General features: G+C 38.7%; 1 pseudogene; it reads right to left on the minus strand.

Annotated features, from left to right (window-relative positions):
• Positions 1-5,885: 5,885 nt before the first annotated feature.
• Positions 5,886-7,343, minus strand: LOC102527347 (tyrosine--tRNA ligase, mitochondrial pseudogene; annotated as a pseudogene).
• Positions 7,344-15,338: the final 7,995 nt, after the last annotated feature.

A 15,338-nucleotide genomic window follows, 5' to 3' on the forward strand; every position in this document is an offset into this window, starting at 1 on the left:
TTGCATCTATCCTCGGCCACCTCCATCTTGGACAGTGCTGGTACCATGAGATTACGCTTTTGAACCCAGCCATAGGTTCAAAACTAGAGGGCATTAGGGGAAGAACAGTTAGTTTCTCAATCCACAACACTCTAATCAATAGGTCTATTTTTAGGAGACTAGTTCTAAGCGCTTACTTCTCAAGGCCTACATCACTGATATAGGGATAAATTGAAAAGGCTATACTCATTATCTATTATTGCTCTACTCTGGATTGCTCAGTGGGCAGTCCAAATAGCCTCTACTAATTATCACTTAATGATCAAAATAACTCTAAGTGATGGGGACAAGCATGAAATCCTGGCAAAAAATGGCATTAGGTGAAGAAACTGAGGTGCAGGAGAGTTAAGTATCAAAGCCAGGATTTGAACACAGGCTTATTAGACTTTAGGCCCTTATCTTCATTATCAGCTGAAGCCCTTTTTGTATTCTCACATACAACTCCTCACATACCTAGGATGATGAATAAAGAGTTAGCCACACATGGTACATATAACTCAACCTTATCTCATGAAATAAGCACTTGTAATACAGTAATAGTTTTATCTTTAATATCGGTATATGGTTCTATATACAGGTGATTTCTAAGACAGAGATAAAATTAAATGATTACTTACAGTTTATATTTTACAGATTTTTTTTAAAGACAAAATATTAAGTGTATCAGACTCTCCCTGATAATTTGGAGTCAACTACCCCTCAGGTTGGTTTATTCCTATAGTAACTGACTTGAACCCCATGATTTCTAGGATTCTTACATGTGCATTTTGTAGATTTATCTTCTGGCTATTAAGCTATTCACTGCTCTTCTCAATGAGTAGCTTGTATGTCTCACCTTTCTTATTTGTTCTTCCAATTGCCTACAATATGAGAACTTATATAATTTTGACTGTTAGACATGTGTGTAAACTGAGATAAAACAATATATATGTAAAGGTCTGAGAGGCACTTCTGTTAGTACAATAGAAGGGAGTGATCTTTTCCCATGAGATTTAGCATTTTTGACTTGAAGAGTTGTATTTTGACTTCTTCCAGATATTTGAGTTTGTTAGTGATGTAGAAAAGTAATAGAGAATTGAGAGAAACAAAAGTAAATTGCAAAGGAAAGATGTGAAAAGAAAAATTTTGGAAACACTCAAATACTTATGCAATTTTAGAAATCTCCAAAAGCTAGCTCCCGTTAATGAGCAAAGCACATTCTACAAAATGCAGAACTTGACTATACCACCATGCTTCTAAAGAAGGAATAGCAAAGTGCTTCCTTCGAATATCAGTATAATGGTAGCCAGAGTTTGTTTCTGCAGGAGGAAAGGGGAGGCTCTTTCATTGGAGAAAAATATCTCTCCATCAGCTTCTGCCACTCCGCATTCTTCTCCTGCATTTTCTTAAGATGGAGAGAACATTAAGCTAAATTTTCAGAATGTGGAATATTATTTGAAGGCACACATACCCAAATGTAGAACCATCTGAATTTCTCCTACCAAGATATGACCCACCTACTGTCAACTTTTACATGACGAGAAGACACAGGAAGGTCTTACTACAAAAGCCATGTTCTCTTTCCTCTTCTCTCCTGTAGAAAATTGAGAGATAAGCTGACCCACATCTAGCATCCTAAGAAACGTATTTTTGGTTATGTGTCTCCTCCATTTGAACACTTAAGCATGCTGGAAAGTCCTTCAGGTCCTAAGATGGGACAGGCAACCCGGGGACCGTACTTTTTCAAACTTGAGATTTAAACCTTAAGGGAAATAGTAGCCCATGTAGACCTCCAACCTAACGGCCTCAAGCTGCTCACTAGAATTCAGTACCTAATTAGTTGACAATAAAATACATGTTGATTCTCACTCACTCTTGCTCCTTTTATAAAGCTCCCTTGAAGATTTCATTGGAAGAGAGCCAACTGGCAGCACAGGCCTTGAGAACCCATCCACTCTTCAAGTGATATCACCAAACACACAATAACATTTTCAAACCCCAACCTTGCTCCAAACACATCTAAATACACAAATGAATTGCTTTTCTGAGAATCCACCATTGTATTAGTGCAAATAATGATGAGTATGGGTAGATTTAGAGCAATACATGATGGAAAAAATTGCTACATTTGTCAATCTCATTTAGACAAATGATAACATTTTATTTACGTATGCCTTAAGAAAACATGTAAGGAACCCCTTAAACTAGACTCTAAACGAGACAAACTACACTGTTCAATGAAACTTGCTCAGTCTCTCTGCTTATTCTTTCCTCAACTTATTATGAAAAATAACATTGTCATCAACCTATTTTACAGCAAAGTTGGAAGACCTTGCAGCATAGTATGTTTTCAGTTAAACAGCAGCATTCATTAAAACACAGGTTCCCAGAGCAGAAACTCTGGACCCTATTTGGGCTATATTATACTTAATGCATTTTTCTTTTAGAGTACAAATGATTATGATGATAATGCACAGTGTCCAATAGCAAAATGACCTATGTCACAGGGAGGTTGTCTGGAAACTCACAGTTGTGAAATTGTAATAACTGCTGGTTGGCTAGTGTGGATATTTCCAAAGGGAGATAAAAATGAATTGTGTATGTCTTCCCCACAGTGATGGGCTTACTATAGGAAAGAATAAGTAATGTTTTAGATTCTAGTCACAACTTGACAAAAGAGAACATAAAGTAGGTGCTTACGTGTTGTTAAAGCACAGGGAGTCCAAAAAGGGACTTCTGTCCAGGAGGAAAATAAGTTACTGTATAGAACATGGTGCCCTTTAAAAGTAAAAAACTGTTGCTCTAACTAGAACTACAACTGGAGGTGGGGCGAAGGTGCCACAGCACAGACAGGGAGCCAGGTGCTTTGTGGAAGCAGCCCCTGTGATTCAGTTTGCAAAAGCAGATTTCTCAGTGACAAGGAAGCTGAGCTCACCCATGGCCGAGAAAGCTTTCTACTCGTCTGAACAATTCTGTGAATGTGGTAATAGAGACAGTGTCTTCTCTGATTCAAAAGGCTACAGGGGAAAACCAGACTTGTCTGAGATGGCAGGGGAGACGTGAAGAGGGAATGTGCTGCTCTTACGACTGCTGCAAACTGGTGTAAGATCCAATCCAAGTTGTTTCAGTTCTCTCCCTCTCAGTTCCTGAACACATAAAATTAGACGATCAGATCAATCATCCTAGCTCTTAGATTTTATGATTCTAAGCAATATAATGCGAAGGAGTGCCTGAAAATCTTTAATATATGATAAATTATATCCTCCCATGCAATGTTCACGTGATAAGAAAGGTGATGGATATATTCAACGTACTTGAACAGATCGATAATGGCAAGAAAGGAAGACAATCACTCCAAATTTTCGTCCTTTGAAGAACATGAGCACATTTGTTCACTGGGAGAACCAAAATTACTAAAAGAAAAAAAATATGTAAATACAGAAACAAAGCAAAAATAAACCATAGTCTCAAGTCTCCATGGAAACTCCAGAGAGTAAACATACATGCCACAAGTACCATGTTGAAGGGAAAAAAAAAGTGTTATAAGCATACATTTTGCCAGAATTTAAAAGAATTCTGAAGAGTCTAGCCACTGTATATTAGATAGTAGCACTCTCTAAAAATTATTGTTCCATCATCACTATTATTTGATGACACATTTCATCGAGACTCCTGATTCCTGAGCACCACACAGTCTTACCGATGTAAGAACGTTAAACAACATGTAGTCCACTCCACCTGACACTGAGCATCCCTCCCGACAGGCCTTTTTCCACCGGCTCCTTTTCTAATCGTATAGGTCATGCACAGAACTTAGGCATGGATGAAGTATGGGGTAGTGAGTTACTTAACACAGGAAGCAAGAGATGGGATGTTACCAAAACAAAATTCTGGTTTCACCTTTTGCAATGAAACTTTTATAAGGATATGATATACAAATTCCCTAAAAGATGAAAAAAAGGCATTTAAATCATGTCCCTCTCTCCCCGAGGAAACTCTCCGAAGATCACTTCGCATTCACAAGATTTCCATGCCCCAGCGGAGACTCCTCTGAGGAGACTACATCCTCTGCAGGTCAGAGAGGAACCCCCGTGGGGCAGCTAGGCCGCTGCCGGCCAGAGACAATCGCTTTTACATTATTTTTAAATGAGAAGACGAAACAGTTTAACCCCAAAACAGATTAAAGTTAACAGAATAGATGAAAGGCCCATGCCAATCAATTTAACTTCTCATCAGACAGGAAAAAGGAGATGAACTCCAAGAAAAGACATGTTTCGACACAAAAACTAAGAAACTCATTTGTTCAGAGTCACAAGCCAAGCTCCACCAGCTCAAAATGTGGGAGTGTTTTCCATGGATTTTTAAATCAATTTTAAGGGACCGCAGGAATTATTAACAAAATGTACATAATAATTTGCCCTGTTCTCCTTTACAGAGGAGTTTCTCATATCTATTTAGGGTTTATAGTAATAAGTTCTAGGCAGTTTCCTTCTTTCTGTTTTAAATTTTTGTACCTCATATTCTTTGTTTCACTTGATAAATAATCACTGAAGACTAATCAGGTGCGCTCATACTACTAGATATTAGATAAATAAACTTAAATAAGACATTGGGCCTGCCCTGGTTAGTTTTATAGCGGCAGAGACAGACAAGAGTATAAACAAAACAGTAACTAAATTATTAAATGCCCAATGATAAAAGTATAATACTGTAAAATTAAGGAATGCAAAGGAATGACTGAGGCACCGATGTCTAAGGGAGGAGTGGAGATCAGAAAACCACTGGGGGTAGTCAGACGGGAGCTGCGTTTGAAGATGAGTTAGGTGTGGTAGCAGAGCACCCCAGGCAGGCGATATGTTAGTTCTAATACTTACTACACTGACTGATTAGACTCACTAACTTTGATACTGAAGTTCTCTCTTTGTAATACTTAACAACTGAAACAAGGAATTTTGTTATTGTTTTCCTTTGATCCCTGAATTGTCTGTTTCTTTTTCCCCTCTTCTTTTGAAACTCCAATTACATATACATTAGCTAGCTTCATACTGTCCCACACCTGAGATTACTGTCATTTTGTTTGTTTGTTTGATTTCTTTATATGACTCAGTTCGAATAACTTACATCAATTTGCCTTCAAATTATTGAATCCTTTAACCTGTTGTATCCAAGCTGTTAATTTCATCAGATGGATTGTGTAGTTCAGGAGTTTCTACTGGGTACTTTACTTTTTTTAAGGCTACGAATAAATTTAATTATACGTAGGCCAGGCCCTGGAAAACTGAATCAGAAGCTTTCTGAAAAGTCAAGTACTGATTTTTGTTCTTTTCTTTGAAAATAAATGATTTCTACTGTAATTTCTTATGACAACTATGGTTTCATCTGATGCTTTTCTTCTTTTTAAGGAGAACTATATTTACTTCCTAAATAATGAAAAAATCATAAATTTATGTTTCCAATACTACATTTCACATTCTTAAAGTGGACACTTCCCATTCCCTTTTGATTTTAGAACAATATAACGCTGTGATCAGTGAGATATATACCTGGTATAAAGTATCCACAATTCCTTACACGATCTCTTATTCATTTTTCCTCCTCATCTCCAAAAAAATAGAGCAAGAAGGGTAGGAGAGGAAAGGCAACATTTACCTTTTTTCATGAAGTACAATTTTTTAAAAAAATTAACCCAGGTTAATAGAAAACCCATGGTTTTCTATAGTCGTCAATGCTCGCAGATCAGGAAATAAAATATTTCATCATCACACAAACACCTTATTTATTAACCAACCTACATAAATAATGAAATTACTTACAGTGTGAAACCTAGAGTCTACTCCACTCTCTGTTCTGATTTGCATAAGTGAAGGTTCAAGTTCTTTTCTGTATCTTGAGAACAAATCATGGATGTTTGAACCACCAGGATTTTTCATCATGGCTGAAGCGATTTTATAGTGTAGAAATTCCTTTCCATCTTTAAGAATGAAAGTCCATTCTTAAGAATACGTGGTCCAACAATTAAATCAGTCTCAGAATTTGTTACTTGTCTGTGATTAATACCGACTCCACCTTCTGTTATCCAATACCCTCGGGGACCATCTGGAATGGCATTTGCTTTGCAGTATGTATCTAGGACGCTTTTTCCAAGGTTAAAGAGTAATTCAGAAAATGAAGCTTCTTTAAAAAACTCTTTTTAACTCTTGATCAGACATGACCTCCAGTGCATGTATGCTACTATGACAAACGGCTGGTGTACATTTTTAAAGCAGAATCCAGCCCTTCTTCTCCATAAACAAACTTTGTTATGTCTGCAGCAAGTCGTTTCTGAGGACGCCGATTTTCCTGGCTCTTTGATATGCAGCTGCATCATTAGCGCCATCTCTGGAATGGGTAGTAAAGTGAAGAGCTCCAGGTATTTTTCTACTGAAATCATCTTGCTGCCTGACAAAGAACTGACACAATTCAAGGAGAAATGTCTTAATTCTGTTTAGCCAAACGGCACTGCCAGCAGACTCTCCCAGTTTTGATCTAGTTGTAGTCAGGGGAACAGTGATCCCGAGTACGTTTCTCCAGGCAACTTAAAGATGAGCTGGTACCTGGACATGATATTGCCCGGCTGATCAGATCCGCGCAGCTGGATCCGACACCCATAAAGCTGGAGCAGGCAGTAGAAATCATAGGCCTGAGCACCCGGTACAGGAACTCGTCCAAGCTCACGACCTCCGGGACCCTGAGTCTGGGCTGGACGCTCCTGCGCAAGCGTCCGCGCGCCGCCAGCGGGCGGTGCCGCGCGGGCTGCTCAGGCCCCTGGCCGAGCTGCCCGGCACCGCGAAGAAGCCGCACGAGGCCCGCCCGGCAGCGAAGAGCTGCGGGTGAGGAGCCGCCCGCGCCTGGAGCCCCTGGCGCGCGGCTCTCGCAGCTTCCCGCGCTCTGGGCCCCGCGCCTCGCGCCCTCAGGCCCCGCCGGCCGCGCGGGCCTCCCAGGCGCGCAGCGGAGCACCCCACCGGCGCCGTCAGCTCGGCGCCCATTCGCTGGACGTGAAGCGCACGCAGCAGCGCCAGCCCAGGCCCCACCTGAGGCAACAAGCCGGCCGTGGTCTGAGGCCACGGAAGGTGATCTGGGAGCTCTGCCCGCCTTGCCCCGGGGGACGGGCTCTGGGAGCTCTGCGTACCGCTCTCGGGGAGGAACTGTCTGAACCGCCCCCGAGCCTCCTGCACCTCCTGAGCGCCAGAGCGGGCCTCAGCGCAGCCCCGGGGCAGGACTCCTGAAAGGCCGGGGACACGAAACCACCTGCCTGAGGAAAAGGACCGCAACCTGCGCGCCGCCATCTTGGTGGTGGCGCGAAAGGAATGCTGGGATTCTGGAGGCCCGACTGCACCCCTGAGTCCCCGCGTCCTGCTCCTCTGGGTAAGTTTTAAAAACAGTTTTAATAAAGCATAACTGAAGTACAGAAAATTGTACAATTCTATTAGTATGTTTGTGTATAGTGTATGAAACCACTATAATCAAGATAGCAAACATTTCAGGAACTATATTCAATACCTTGCAATAGTTTATAATGGAAAAAATATGAAAAGGAATATATATGTATTTGTATATGTATAACTGAATCACTATGCTGTACATCAGAAATTAACAGAATATTATAAACCGTCCACATTTCAATTAAAGACAAGCCATAGATAGGAAGTATTTATAAGACACATACCAAAGAATTTGCATACAGAATATATAAAAATTTTGTATAAAATCAATGAGATAAATATGTATCGCTTGAAAAATAGACAAATGAAAAATAAACAGCTAATTACCTGAAAAAAATACTTAAATCCACTTATAATGAAAATGACTTAAATCCACTTATAATGAAAATGACTAAAAACCTGAGATAACATGAAATGTTATCAGATTTCCAAATATTCTTCTTGTTGATCTCCAGTTATAGTGGAAAGTCCATTACAAATATTGTTCAGCCATGCATACTGGTGCAATATTTCTAGAGAAATATTTGGCATACCATATCAAAAACTCGAGATACCTACCGTGAAACCTAGCAGTTACAGAGTTAGACGTTTAATCTAAGGGAAAACATGAAAATAATTTATGTACGTGTATATAAGGCAAAGAAGTGAGAAACAAAGCATATCCACAAATAAGAAATTTTTGAAATGTAATAAGTTCATGCTATGAAAAATTACATGGGTATTCAGTTATTTGGTAGCAATATATTTACTGCTGTGAAAGGACGTTTAAAACATATTTGAAATGAAGTAAGTTACAAAAATGAATGTAAATGTAGTAGGTTAAAATACGCAATCATAAAATTCTTCCATCTTGGATGTGCAGTGAGGTCTGTTTACCCAGAAGTACACAAAAAATACTTCGCCAAACCTCTATTCATTGTTCCCCAAAAACTTAACTCTCTAATTTGTAGAAACTGAGTCCTATCTGAAGGCAGTCTCAGTCTCTTTGTGATTGGTATTCAGTCATTAAGTTCCTTCAACTCAGTTTCTCTACTGGGATTAATCTAAATTCCCAGAAGGGCTTAAGTATCTCATCATTCTAGGGAGGGTCATCTGGTCTCTGTCCTGGTGCAAGGGAAGCTCATTTCTTCTGCTCCTTTTTTTTCTTTTTTTTCTTTTTTGGTTCTGTTGATGTCTCCCACCATCCGAAGGAGCAGGCTTGGATTTCTAATCCCTAGCTTGTCTGCATGTACAAGCCTAATGTCAGACACGTCTGTGCTCCCCTAACAGTGTTCATGATAACTTTTTCACACTTCTATTTTTTTTTCCAAATTATGTATAGAAGAGGGAAATAGAAAGGGTTTTACTCACCTCTTTTTCAGCTAGTGCCACTCTACTTTTCAGCCACCATGTTGACAAAGGAGTTTCTTTATGACGATAACAAGCTCCTAGATTTGTTATAAGAGAGGGAAGGAAAACATTCTCAAGCTTTTTCAAAATCTTAACCCATTAGAATTAGTAGCATTCCCTTTTGGATGAAAAAAAAAAAGAAAGAAAGAAAAAACACATACGCAGAAGGAAAGAACAAATAATTATGTACCCACTTGCACACAGAAATTACCTCTGGATACCAAACACTAAAGGTGAATTCTGTTCTTATGTGTATTAGTCTTCTCTAGTTTGCTAATTAAAAAAACCAAATATTTATTTTTAAAGTAATTTCCCATAGGGAAAATAATTCTTAACTTCCTTCCTTCAAAATATTGTTCTGTTATTTTCAGAGAATTTTTCATCTAGGAGAACTCAAAGATCTTTTCCAGAGCTGTGTTGCAAGCTTTGTAATTGTTTTAGAATTGACTGCTATACGAAATAGGTTTATGTGTTCTGACAGTGTGTTAATACAATAAAAGGAATTTTTAGTAGCAAAGGAGTAACAATTTTTCATTGGTTGTAATAAGTTTTTCCCCCCTTTTCATTGCTGTCTCTTTGTAGATAAAATGGGATTTCATAAGCTCTTGTTTTTCAACATCAGTTTCTAGGAAATTTTTTTCATCAGGATGCCTTGTTCAAGGCTAAATACAGCTCAGAGGAAAATATATCCAAAAAAGCCTTAAAAAGATTTATTGTGGTGTGCTTAATGGGAAATATTGTTACTGTAAAAATACATTGTAAGTTGTAACCTTGAATGTTTGTTTACCAGGATACTTGAAAGTAAATGTAACAGCCTTATTTTCCAAAATAGATAAACTACTTTTCCTTTGGTATCTGTGCAGTATTTTCAAAATAATTTTCTTAGGAATTAAGTACGTGTTTTAGCATCGGTAGAATATTTTAAATTTGTATTTATCATTCAAATGTAAGCAATGTAGTTTGGAATATTCATCCTCTAGGACTAGAGATGCTTTTATTAGTTTCACATGAACTATGTAGTTCCTACTTTCCATGACTGGGTGTCACTGGTTTCTTCTTCACTTTTAATTTTAAATACTATCTGTGAAATTTTATAGATATACAGTGTGCACACCAGAGAAAACTAGTGGCAGCTGACCTCAGATAGAGGTCACTGGTGGTAGCTAATCTAATGCCACTTTGTGCAGTCGACCCTCTGTATCTTTGGGTTCCTCATCCTCCCATACAACCCACCCAAATTGATCAGTGGTTTGTCGAATCTGTGGATGCAAAACCCACAGATATGGAGACTGACTGTATAATATACCCCATTTTATATAAGAGACTTAAACATCTGAGGATTTTGGTATCTGTGGTGGGAGGTTCTGGAACCAATCCCCGGCAGATCTCCAGGGAAAGTTGTACTTATGAATATGGACATAGGAACAGACTTTGGAGTGAACCCAATATGTGAAATGAAGACTTTCTGTACACAGTTGCTTTGCCAATATAAAATGGTACAGAGATGGGAAGTCTTGTGTGGCAGTCAAAAACCTCCTAAATATTTAGCAATCGGTGAAATAAAACCTAGCACAGAGCAGCCCTGGACGAGATAAGTTTCTCAAGTTCAGTTCTCTCTTCTGTACCTGCTGAACAGGTGACTTGAACAAGATGTATCTCTCTGTAGGCCTCTGCTTTCTGATCTAGCCCTGGACACTCACTAGCTCAAGGATTTTCACTGTGATCAGGGGAGAGAAGGCTACTGAGACTGCCATTTTCACTCAACAGTCGCTGCAGTACCAGTCACTAGGTGTATAGTTTTGAACAAAATCCCTTGTCTAATGGATCACGTAGTCTAGTGAGGGAGATAAATAATAAATAATTAATAACAGCTAATGTTTGTCAATTATTATTGGTAATATAATAGCCATTGATGGTATAACTAATACTAATAATCAGTCATTATTATTGTTTTATATAGCTAATCTGTATTGAGTTATTTTCCAGAAGAATTTCAAAAGACTTTAATTCATCCAATTCTCACATAAGCCCATGTGGTAAGTAGCATCATTATCGTCTCACAGAAAATCTGGGGCACGTAAATTTCCAGGAGCATTGCCAATTTCCAGTAGCTGGTGAACTGGGATTTGAACCCAGCGTAACTCATAACTCATAACTCATAACTCAACTTTCATTGAGCAAATGAATACATGGACAGTGAACAGTTAACAACTTAAAATTAGTTCTAAGAAGGAAATGACTCTGGTGCAGTGAAAGGGATTTACAGAGGTGAGAGGTTCAGCATGTATGTAATTAGTTAACCAGAAAAAGCCCCTCTGAAACTTGAAGGTTGAGAAGGAAGAAGCCAGATGAAAAACAGAGGGAGGGTTGCTTAAGGGAGAAGTCATAGCAGGTGAAAAGATTCAGAGGCAGGAAAAAATTTGCCTGTGAGAGTAATTGAAATAAGGCGTCTGGCTGTGAGAAAGTGCACGTGAGAAAGGGTACTTAGGTTGAGTCCAAATTGGGCCAGGTAGGCAGTTCCTGGGACCAGTTTCCTTTACACTCACCAAACTGCTTCCTAACCTACACTGAAAACTCACTAGCTGTGCTACACTGATGTAAGTGCATGACACGTTTGAATCCCGTGGGAGTGAAATCAAGTTTGAGTCCAGTTTACCCTTGGAGTATATAACTCCTAAGGTGGTTTCCAACCTTAGAAGCCTTGAGTTTGTGGAAACTCAAATGTTTTCAAAATGATTTACTGATTCTATAGAGGTTCTAGGAACGTATGATCATATTTCACGTCCAAATGGCTGCTCATACCCCAAAACTGCTCCCCCTGAATGCATGTAGCTTATTCCTAAATCTGCATTTTTCAGTATGCTTTCATTCGTTCAGATCTACCTATTACTGCCTACCTTGGGCCAAACGCTACCAATCCTAGGCATTCCAATGTGAGCAACATGGGTTGGTTTGCTACTCTTCTGGAGTTTGTAAGCTAACGGGGCAACAGACAGCTAAATACCTAACTGAAGTAAAATATGATGGGAGAGATAAAGTGTTGGGAGCACATGCAAAGAGGGAGCAGAGGCTGAGATTGCCAGAGGGAAGCAGTATCTAAGTTGAGATCTGAAGACAGAGGATAAGTTAGGGAAAAGGTTTGGGAAGAATAGCAATTCGACGCAGGCCCTGGCAAACACAGTCTAGCCTACACCCTGTTTTTTTTCTTTTTTCCCAATACTGTTTTATTGAGATGCATTCATGACTATTCATTTTCCTTTTATTTTTGGCTGCTTTGACGCTCCCCTAGCAGAACTGAGTAGTTCCAACAGGGACTGTATGACTCACAGAACCTAAAATAGTTCCTGTCTGACCCTTTACCAGAAACGTTTGCTAATCTCTGATCTCAATAAACGGGGAGGACAGGAGATGAATGAAAATGGAGAGAATACCAGGAGTAAGATAGAATTATAGCCTGCACTAGAGCATCAGAGAAGGGAATCCTGACCACCCTCCCCAAAAGATGTTAGAATACAAAAATGTTTTGAAGTAGAATCAGCAAGACTTAGTGATTCACTGGACATTGGGGGCATAGATAAGAGCGGTAGTCCTCTGTGGGACATTCAGTTATAAGGCCAGTCAAGAGTCCTGTTTGTGGATGTTGATTACAGAAGGAAAGTGTTGGCTTGGAGATGTAGTTTTGTGACTTGTCAGCATGTGAATGGTAACTGAAACCATAAAGATGAATGAGATTCAATCCTTCATGCCTAGCGAGATCACGTGTAGGTGTGAATCTTGGACAAATCCTAATATAGAACAGCATTTAAGAGTTGGGTGAAGCAACACGAGGCTGTGAAGAAAATCATGAGACTGTATTGACTTGAAGGACAAGGGGACAGGTTGTTTCAAAAGGCATGGCTGACACTGTTAAATGTTCAGTGTGTAGGGTGTTTATTAAGAGTGCTTGTAGGATCCTACAGTTTTGGAAAACAGAGGAAAGGAGCATTATTGGATAGAAAGAGAAGGAGAGCTGTCATGCAGGTTTAATGACGGCCCGTGGCTGATGCCATAGGGAGCTCTGGAGCTAGAGCAACAATCCTGCAATGATCAGTTTGTGCTGCCCTGGCAAAGGTGGGGCCTTGGTGAGGGTGCTCTTCAGCTGACGCTGACTCTGGAGGGGTTTTCAGCTGGAGACTGGAAACAGAACTTGCAGATTAGAATCAGGTGCTTCCTAGAAGGAAAATACGGGAATCATTTTATGCATACTTTAGTTGGTAGGTATGTTAAGAAAAAGTTCAGGGAATCTCTTTCTTTAATGGCTTTGATTTTTTTTTTTCCTGAAAACAAGGAGGTAACTAGAACTCTTCTAACTGAATCAACTTTCAACTTGAAGGGCAATAAATGGAAGTATTCACACAGAGGTGACAATCACTACTTCTGTGTCATCCCTGGTATCACTAGCAGCTGATTCTTGAATTTGAAGCCTGGTTTCTCTACTTACTGTGTAATGTTGGTCAACTTACTTACTTCTCTGACACCTGGTTCTCTCATCTTTATAATAAGGGCATAATGGTGCCCACCTTAAAGTGTTACAGTAAAGACAGAATAAGCTAACATATGCCAAGAATGTAGAATAGCTCCTGATATATAATAAATGCTTAATAAGTGTTATTATTCTTATTCTTAATAATCATTACTAGTATCCATTAAGCTATACACTGTTATTAATTAATAGCATTGTTAATATTAATATTGCACTCTTTAGTTTTCTGAAACTGTGGTGCATGACATACAACTCAGGCTGTATTTTATTTAAAACACACATTGCTCCATGGTAGGTAACCACCATTATATTTATTTTCAAGAGGAGAAAATCGTGGCTCAATGAGGTTAAGGCAGCCTTAGAAAGAGTAGAGCTGAAGTTTGAATGCAGTGTGTCAGATGCTCAATAGATCAAAGGCATCTAAATGTCAATTCTAACATTGGAAAACTACAAAATCTCTCCTTTCCATTCATAGCACACAGTTTGTTTTACAAAAATATAGCAGTGTATTTATTCCTGGGAAAAAGTAAAGCAATGAATTTGATTCAGGTTGTTACCAACTTTCAAAATGTTTGATGGGACAGCTCAAATGTTGATGAACCAAATTATTATGGCTTTGCATGACATTAAAGTTGTGCTACATTCCTCTTCACAAAAAAGCTTTAAAGAATTGATATATAGTATGTAATATGCATTCATTCAGCAACCTTCTGTGAGTACCACTATGCCCAGGCACCATTCTGTTTGGGAAGCTAAGATAAACAAGACAGAGGGCCCACCCTTAACAATGCAGTAGTTTAGGAGAAGGGAAAGAAAAGAATTGTCTGAAAATGAAGAAGAGTGGGTACTGTGGTCAGTAAACATTAAAACATTAAACCACGTATAAAATGCAGGGGAACCATGATGCAGAAGGTAACTTACTCTAGATAATGGTTCAGGTCAAGTTTTCTGGGTAGATTAAAAAAGAGAGAAAGTGGTATTTACAGCTAGCTGCGTTTTGGTGAATGATGTTTTTACAGCTAGCTTGGTGGTTTTGGTCTGGACTTGCAGTACTCAGACTCTGTTTGTGGGAAGTTTGTAGTATTTTCTCAGAGCCTTCTTTAGAGGCCAGGGGGGTTTGTGTGTCCTGCCAGTCACACTGGACACACCCAGGAATCAGTAAAGTGAGAGTTGTAGTAACTGGATCATGAGCACGTGCATTGCAGCACTGTACCTAATAGTGAAGGAGACAGTCTAATGTGCTCACACTGAAGGCTATCATGAAGATGTTAATAATAAGTTTAAAATAATGTTGGACTATGTCTTGACATGGAAATACGGCAAGGACATATTTTAAGTAGGAAAAAAAGCAATTCTCAGAAAGTGAAACAAAATAAAATGTGATTTTATTTAATTTCATTTATATATGCATATGTGTGTATGTGTATAAAATCCAGTATAAATGTAAATGAATGCAAATATTGTTTGTATGATAATAAAACCACAGAAAGAGGCTGGAATAATATAAAAGAAAATTTTATTACTGGTTTCCTCCAAGGTGGAGAGTGGCTTTAAGAGACAGGGGAAGAGAAAGGATACTAAAATAATTTACATCATTTTAATTTTTTTGAAAATTGTAATTAAAATATTCATGTATTAATTAAAAACATTTAAAAATGTTTACTCTCTTTCATAGACATCTGGTACATAGTAGGTATTCAGTAAATATTTATTAAATAAATTTTAAAATGCCAGTGTTTATAATATGTATACCATCTATTTATGTTACTATAATTTGATGATTGCCTCCTCACAGGGCTATTAGGTCAAATTAAATCTGGTAAAATTTTATTTAGCACAGTCCTGTTCTCTCTGTTGTTCAATATCTGAAAATAATTATTGAATACATTTCCTTTAATTTTCGACTGCTACTGTGGGATAGAAATTCC

Source organism: Vicugna pacos, chromosome 30, assembly GCF_048564905.1.
Source record: "Vicugna pacos chromosome 30, VicPac4, whole genome shotgun sequence".
Lineage (NCBI taxonomy): Eukaryota > Metazoa > Chordata > Mammalia > Artiodactyla > Camelidae > Vicugna > Vicugna pacos.